We start from the raw sequence: 8,554 nt of genomic DNA, 5'->3' as shown, positions 1-8,554 counted from the left end.
CCTGTCTCTTACATACTTGCATTGCTCAGAATAACTGCACTGTATTGAGATGCAACATCTTCAGACACAGACCTACAGTCCTGAGCTATCTAGGTTTTGTTACTGGAGCAAGGACTCCTACAACTTGTCAGCATAGCAATATCCTCCACAGTACAAAACTCAGAGAAGACCTTTTGAAGTCCTTCAGCTAAAGTGCAACATGAGACAAGTAGACAGGATTCCTTCTGTCTGGGAAGTTCTGACTTTGGAGAAAGGACTTGTCATGAATTCGAGATTTTTAGTTCACCTTGGTGGAATCTGTGAGGATTATGTCTCATCTATAAAGTGATTGGTAGAAATTGCATCCTTAAGTTCAGTGAAATGGTGTTTGAAAACCTACTTCTTGCAATTGTTATACTGATGAACTTTTCTTTAATTCACCTAATGGGAAAATGGTAGAAAATGTAGTTAACATGCTTTACAACTTTCATTTATTTTCTTAATTTTAAAACTTATTAAAAACAGTGTAGAATTTTGTGCGTCAAAAGTTTTTTTCAGGTGTCAGGTTTTCAAATGTCGTTTCTTGGGGTCATGACCTCTGCTGCTGCCGCTGCTTCTCCTGCTGCTGCTGCTGCTTTTATTGCTGCTGCTGTGTCCTTCATATCAGCTTCATTTTGCACTCTAGCACTGGCCTGTGCTTCATGACATGAAGGAAGTGTGCATTGCCGGGTTATATGTTAGACCAATATCATCTTCCAACATGATCTCTTGGTATCCTAGACTGAGACAACATTTTAATTATTGACAGTTTGATGCCAGCACTTTCCACACTAAATTGTACAGCTGTTTACGCACTCCCCTGTGACAGCTTGCTGAAGTCAGCAGTTTCTTAGCAAGAAGTTTCTGAGTCCTGAGAGTGAGATATTGCAAATGGCTCCAGATTCTTCAGCATAGTTAAAGATTCTCTAATGTCATTACATCAGCAACATTACATGGTGTTCCTGTCTCCAGTGTCCTGCCTCTGCAAAACTGTCCCTGAGACCTGTGTCCTTTGTCTATGCCCAGGAATTCATACCAAATCTCTTCCAGTGCCAGAGGATCTTCCTAAGATAACTCTTTCTCCTTCCCTCAAAAAGAATGTGGGCATGCCTCTAATTTCACTCAAATCTTGAGAGGCCCTAGGAATTTTCCAGCTTATACAGAGCACTTGAGAATTTTTTGGCTACACCATATGTATAGACAAACTTTTCTCAAATTTGAGTTTCTTGTAGCAGTTATTGTTTGAAATAACAGTGCTCTGAAGTTCAATTTTAGTTTTAGTCTTCAGATAATATCATTTAGCCACTCAAAATTCATCTTCTGTACCGTTTTCTTCTTCTTCTTCTTCTTTTTTTTTTTTTTTTTTTTTTTTTTTTTTTTTTGTCTTTTTCCTTTTTATCGGTTCCGGGGATCGAACTCAAGACTGCCTGCTTGCAAGGCAGGCATTTATGCCACTGAGCAAAATCCCCAGCCCCCAAAATTCACTTTCTGATATATGAAAGAGCCAAATGCTTCCTTCCATGTCAAGTCTTGTATAGTGACCTTCGGGGATAAGAGTACATAGTTTAACATAGTACCCAATCTACAAAATTACACAACTATAAATTAATCATAGTACTCAGATTCAATGTCAATATATGGTTATCCATTTTAAATTTTGGTGAATATTTTAGGTGCAACTTGCATAGTACATTATTTATATTTTTCTTTCATTTGAGAGGGTCTAATTTTTGGAGCCCATTATATTCTAGATATCAGTCTTCTATTTGAAGAATAGTGGGAAAATATTTTCCCTTTGTCTCTTTATTCTTTTGATAATTTCCTGTATTCTTCAAGAGCTTTTTAATTCAATATTATTTCATTTTCTGATTTTCAGTATCATTTCTTATGTAACTGGGATTCTGTTCAGAAAACTGTTACCTATGTCTTCAAGTTTTATCCATTGGATCATGCAACTGATTGTTTCTGTTGCAGTAGTTCATTGATCCATTTTGATTTCAGGATAGTACATGGTGAAAGATGTGAACCTATAAATAATCTGCTGCATGTGGATTGTCAGTGTTCCCAGCACTATTAATTAAAGAGCTTGTTATTCCTCCAGTGTCAAAGAGCAGTGATAAGAATGTGTGGAAGATGGTGTTGCATCATCTATTCTATTCTATTCTATTCTATTCTATTCTATTGATGTGTGTATCTCTTTTTGTGCCAATACCATAATGTTTTTATCTTTGTAGGTTTATATATAACTTGAAATCTTGATAAGGTTATCGTCATGCTTTGATCATGTTGCCCATGATTGATTTTGATATCATGCATCCCTTCTGGTTTTATACATATTTTAGAGGTTTTTTTTGTATGTTTCTGTTAGCAGTGCTCTTAGTATTTTCATTGGAATTGTGTTAATTTTTTGGGCAGTTTGGAAGTATGGCCATTTTGAATATATTCATTCTTCCATTGAATAAATGACCACCTAACTGTCCATAGTTCATTTTCCTCTTAATTCTCACTTTCCACATTATTATGTATTATTGTTGTACACAACTTGGCTAGATTGATTTCTAAGGATTTAATTTTTCTTAGTGCTATTGTGAATGGTATTGTTTTTTGAATTTCTTTCACAATGAGTTCATTGTTGATATACAGGAAGCCAATTGATTTTCTGTTGATTTTGTAATCTTCTATGGTACTGAATTTGTATATTATTATTAGGCAATTTTTGGTTGTGTTTGGGGGTAAAATATGTAGAATTTCATGTCATTCCCAAATAATGACGCTTTGACATCTTCCTTTCATACACTTGTCTTTTACTTCTTTTAATTTAATGGTTTTTCTGTCTAAAGTTCAGAGTACTATATTTGAGGGGTAGTTTGAGTGTTGTCTTGTCTTGTTTCTGATTTTAAGGAAAATATGTCAGTTAGTCCCTATTTAATATAACATTTGAACTATTTTGTCATGAAAAAATTCTATCCAGTCCAGATAATGTTTTTTTTTTTAAACTATTACACAACAATCTCTTTAATGAACAGAAACAGAAAAATTCTCAACAAGATCCTGGCAACAGAATATAATATATTATATAACATGACCATTTAGGCTTCATCCAAAGGATGCAAGGATAGTTCAATACATACAAATCAATCAATGTAATATATCACATAACCAGAAGCAAGGACAAAACTATAAAATTTTCTTAGTAGAAGTGGAAAGAGCATTTCAGACAATCCAAAATTCATTCACAATACTATTTTTTACAAATACCATCTCACTGTGTATTTCAGTCTGGCCTTGATCTCATTATGTACATGAATTGACCTTGAACACATAAGGATTTTGTTGATTCAGGCTCCTGATGATGGGATTGCAGGTTTTGCACCCATACCTGGCCATAAATATTTTAATATTAACTGTTGCATCAATTAATTTTCCAATTTATTTGGTTATTTGAATACTATTTGGTGAAATAATTATGAAATTAAGTATCAGTGAATAATTACATTCTCATATATGAAAATTCATTATCACATTAAATGAACATCTTAAAAATCAAGGGACTGAAATTCCTCAAATATTTATGTCTTTTCCCATTCATATGACCAGGAGTTTCTATAATATAAGAACCAATCATTGACATCATAATCTTAGAAAATTACTAATTTTACTATCCATTTTTCATTTTTGTCTTATTTGAATATTTAGGTTGCTTATATGCTATAATTTTGTTATGAAAATCTTGCTTACAGTAAAACATGGGACTCCTTCTACCATTTAAAGAGCACTAAGCTGCTGGTCCTTCTTTAAGAGTTGGAGGCAAAGTTTCACTCAGAGACAATTTATATGTAATAGTAAAAACAAAAATTTTTATAGACAAGGAGATAATATAGTAACCATTGTCTAAACATGTTTAGGTCACATACGTGTGCTGCTTTTGGAAAAAGCTCCTTCGGTTGTCATGCAGGAGTGTTTCTTCCCACTGTTTGTGAGGTTCAATCTCTGGAGAATATTGAAGGTGAGAACATTGAGCCCAGATATGGTTTTTATGTGTGTTATCCTGAATGGACAAATTTTTATGTTTCATCTGACCCAGTGATGGCATATGTGTCTCCCATCTCAGAATTACAGCAGACTTCTCAACACAAACAATAAAGTCAAGAGGAGCATGGAGTGAAGTATTTTAGATCTTAAAGGAAAATGATTTCCAACCTAGACTGAAGTAACCTGCAATACTGTTCTTCAAAATCGATGGAAAAATAAGATACTTCCACAACAAAGAACAGTTGAAGAACTTCATGTTCACCAAGAAAATCCTGCAAAGAATATTGAAAGACAGTTTAGATACACTTAGGAAAAAAAAAAAAACACTAAACATAGCAGAGAATTACACAGAACACAAAGATAAAAATGCAACAGCAGAAATAATAACATGTCAACAATAAACCAACATATAACATTTATAACCATGAATATAAATGGTCTCAATGCACCAATTAAAAGAAATAGACTGGCAGAATGGATCAAGAAACAAAATCCAACCATATACTGTCTACAAGAAACCCATCTAACCCAAAAGGATACTCACAGACTGAAAGTCAAAGAATGGAAAACAATACTTCACACAGGAACTCCCCAAAAAGTAGGGGTAGCTATTTTGTTTGCAGACAATGTGAACTTCAAACCAATAATAATCAGAAGAGATAAACAAGGTCACTACATACTGGTTACAGGAAAACTTCAAGAGGAAGATATAACTATCTTAAATATATATGCACCAAATTCCACAGGACCCTGTTATATAAAAAAGTAATATCAGAAATGAAAACCCAAATTAGCAGTAATACAATTATTAACTGGAGATTAACACACCATTGAACCAATGGAAAGATCAGCCAGACAGAGAAACAGCAAAGAAATAAAAGAACTGAATCACAACTGTGAACAAATGGAATTGATAGACATATACAGAGTATTTTGCCCAACAACAACAGAATGCACATTCTTCTCAGAAGTGCACTGATCATTATCTAAAACAGACCATATATTAACTTACAGAACTTATTTAAATAAATGCAAAATAGTTGAAATTATTCCTTGCATGTTATCAGATCATAGCACTATGAAATTAGAAATTAATGATAAGGACACTGCAACAACCATACAAACACATGGAAACCGAATAAAACACTCTAAAGTAATCAGTGGGTCACAGAGGAAATTAAAGAAGAAAATTAAACAATACCTCCAAACAAATGAAAACACAAATACAACTTACCGGTATCTGTGGGTTGCAATGAAAGCCATCCTCAGAGGCAAATTTATTGCACTGTGTTCCTACATCATGAAAACAGAATGAATACAAACAAATAACCTGATGGTACACCTCAAACATCTAGAAAAAGAAGAACACGTGAAGCCCAAAGCCAAAATAAAAGAGGAAAAAATGAAAATCAGAGCAGAAATCAATGCAATAGAGACTAAGAAAACAATCCAAAAAATCAATGATTTGAAGAGTTGGTTCTTTGAAAGAATAAATAAAATTGATAAGCCCCTATCCAACCTTATTATAAAAAGGGAAGAAAAAACTCAAATTCATGCAATCAGGAATGAAAAAGGTGAAATCACTACAGACTCAATAGAAATACAGAAGATCATCAACACCTATTTCGAAAACCTCTACTCTCATAGGTTTGATAACACCGAAGAAATACAGATTCCTAGAAGCATATGAAGTACCAAATATAGGTCAAGAAGATGTAAAACTGCTGAATAGCCCAATTTCTATTAGTGAAATTGAAAACCTAACTAAGTCCTTACCTACAAAGAAGAGCCCAGGCACAGACAGATTCAATGCAGAATTCTACAAGAAATACAATGTACACCTAAAGTCAATACTCCTCAAACTCTTCAATGAAATTGAAAGGGAAGCACTCATTCCTAAGTCATTCTGGGAAACAAATATTACTCTAGTATCAAAATGTGAGAAAGACCCGACTGAAAAAGAAAACTACAGATCAATCTCCCTAATGAACACAGACGCAAAAATCCTCAATAATATATTGCCAAATAGGATGCAGCAAATCATCAAGAATATTATACACCATGAACAAGTGGGATTTATCCCAGGTATGCAGGGATGGTTCAACATATGTAAATCAATAAATGTAATCCACCATATCAATAGATTCAAAAGTAAGAATCACATTATCATTAATATAGATTCAGAAAAAGCTTTGGATAAGGTACAACATTCATTTATGATACAAAACTTACAGAAAATTGGGATAGATAGTCTTTATCTCAACATAATAAAGGCCATTTATGCCAAACCAACAGCCAGTATCATAATAAATGGCGAAGAATTGAAGGCCTTTACTTTAAAATCAGGCACAAGACAAGGATGTCCTCTGTCATCGCTCCTATTTAATATAATATTGAAAATACTAGCCAGAGCAATTAGACAAGAGAGAGAAATAAAAGGCATAAAGATAGGAAAAGAAGAAGTCAAATTATCATTATTTGCAGATGATATGCTACTCTACATATAATACCCCCAAACCTCCATAGAAAGACTCCTAAATATAATAAATAAATTCAGCAGTGTGGCTGGATACAAAATCAATACACAAAAATCAATAACATTCCTATACACTAACAACAAAATCACTTACAGAGAAATAAGGAAAGCCACATTCTTCACACTAGCAACCAAAAAATTAAATACTTAGGAATTATTCTCAAGAGAGAAGTGAAATACCTATACAGAGAAAAGAATAATACACTGAAAAATGAAATTGAAGATGATCTCAGAAAATGGAAATCCATTGCTCTTGGATAGGAAGAATAAATATTGTGAAAATGGCCATTCTCCCAAAACTATTAAACAGATTCAATGCAATCCCGATAAAAATACCACCAACATACCTCATAGATCTTGAGAGCCAGAATAGACTTTGAATAGCAAAGACAGTTCTAAGCAGCAAAGGCAAGGCAGGAGGCATCGCATTCCCTGACTTGAAGTTATGGTACAAAGCAACTGTAGTAATAATATATATATATATATATATATATATATATATATATATATATTATTGCAAATATGATAGATGGCTTAGAAAAAATTTCATGCACTACTGGTAGAGAAATAGGAACAAAAACCGATATTATTAATGTGTTCATTCATATACTAGTTTCTGTAATTTCTCTGAGTAGCTTCTGTGAGTTTTTTGGTGATCTTCATGTGGTTGTAATCTTATTACAAGTGCTTTGATCTAAATTCATTTTTCCTAAGATAATTATGTTTGCATTCTGTACTATAGATGGAAATTCAGACAAACAAATAAGAATTCATTTCCTAGGCCTTTTTTCTGACCAGAACACACAAACATTTTGCTTCATCTTCTTTTTGTTTTGTTATTTGGCCATCTTGGTGGGAAACCTTCTGATCCTTAACTCTGTCTGCTGTTCCCTTTTTAATCAACCAGTGTACTATTTTCTCAATCATTTATCCTCCATGGACATATGCAATACTTACAGTGTAACACCCAAATTGATTGGTGATCTCCTACTACAAAAAAGACTATCTTCTGTAGGAAGATTTACATACCTTTCTTTGGAATTATTGAAACCTTTGTCCTCACTGTTATGGCCTTTGATTACTGCATTGCCTTCTGAAATCCTCTTCACTACATAGTCATCATGAACAGAACTAGGTTGAACCTCCTTATTGTGGCTGCATGGGCTGGTGGGTCTGCCCAATCCTTTTCCCAGGTTTCTGTAACCTGGCTGCCCTTCTGTGGCCCCAATGAAATTGCCAACTACTATTGTGATATTTTTCCCTTGCTGAAAGTTGCATGTCCTGATACCTACATCTCATGTGTGCTCATATTTGCCAATTTAGAAATGGTTGCTTTAATAACCTCTGTCCTCTTGTTTGGAACTTACATCATCACACTGTCTACATTAAGATACTACTCAACTGAGGGAAAACTCAAAGCCATGTCTCCCTGTGGTTTCACATCACTGCTGTTATCTTGTTTTTCAGACCTTCCATCTTTGCTTACTTGAGACCCTCTACCACTTACTCTGAAGACAAATTTTTTTCTCACCTTTACACAATTATTCAATCCCCTAATCTATACCCTGAGAAATTCAGAGATGAAAAGGACTCTAAGAAAAGTTTGGTGTCAAAATATATTTTCAGAAGATAAACATTTGTTTTAATTATGCTAAACAATATCATGCAACAGCTCAATCTTATTTGACAGTATCAAGAAACATTATTAGTTTTTTTAAATTTTAATTCTAATTTTAATCATATTAGTATATATTTTCAGCATAATATTTGCATTCATTTTGGCAAGTATATGCATGTATATTTGGGTTTTTTAATCCAAAATTTCATCCTCCACTCCCTCTCTGTGTCTAATTTGCTTTATTCTTGTCATTATTTTCCTCAGCTCATGTTAATGACTAAGATGCTTATGTTCATTGTGGGTAATCAGTACTTGAAGATGGCATATTGTATCCAAATCACTGAATGCAA

General features: G+C 33.6%; 1 pseudogene; it reads left to right on the top strand.

Moving 5' to 3' along the window:
* Nucleotides 1–7,306: 7,306 nt before the first annotated feature.
* Nucleotides 7,307–8,232, top strand: LOC134471131 (olfactory receptor 4P4-like; annotated as a pseudogene).
* Nucleotides 8,233–8,554: the final 322 nt, after the last annotated feature.

This window comes from Cavia porcellus, unplaced genomic scaffold (assembly GCF_034190915.1).
Source record: "Cavia porcellus strain 051 isolate PalLab524CR breed Dunkin Hartley unplaced genomic scaffold, mCavPor4.1 scaffold_17, whole genome shotgun sequence".
In the NCBI taxonomy this organism is placed as follows: Eukaryota; Metazoa; Chordata; class Mammalia; order Rodentia; family Caviidae; genus Cavia; species Cavia porcellus.
Note: the sequence above shows the minus strand (reverse complement) of the source record. Positions and strands in the feature narration are given on the sequence as shown.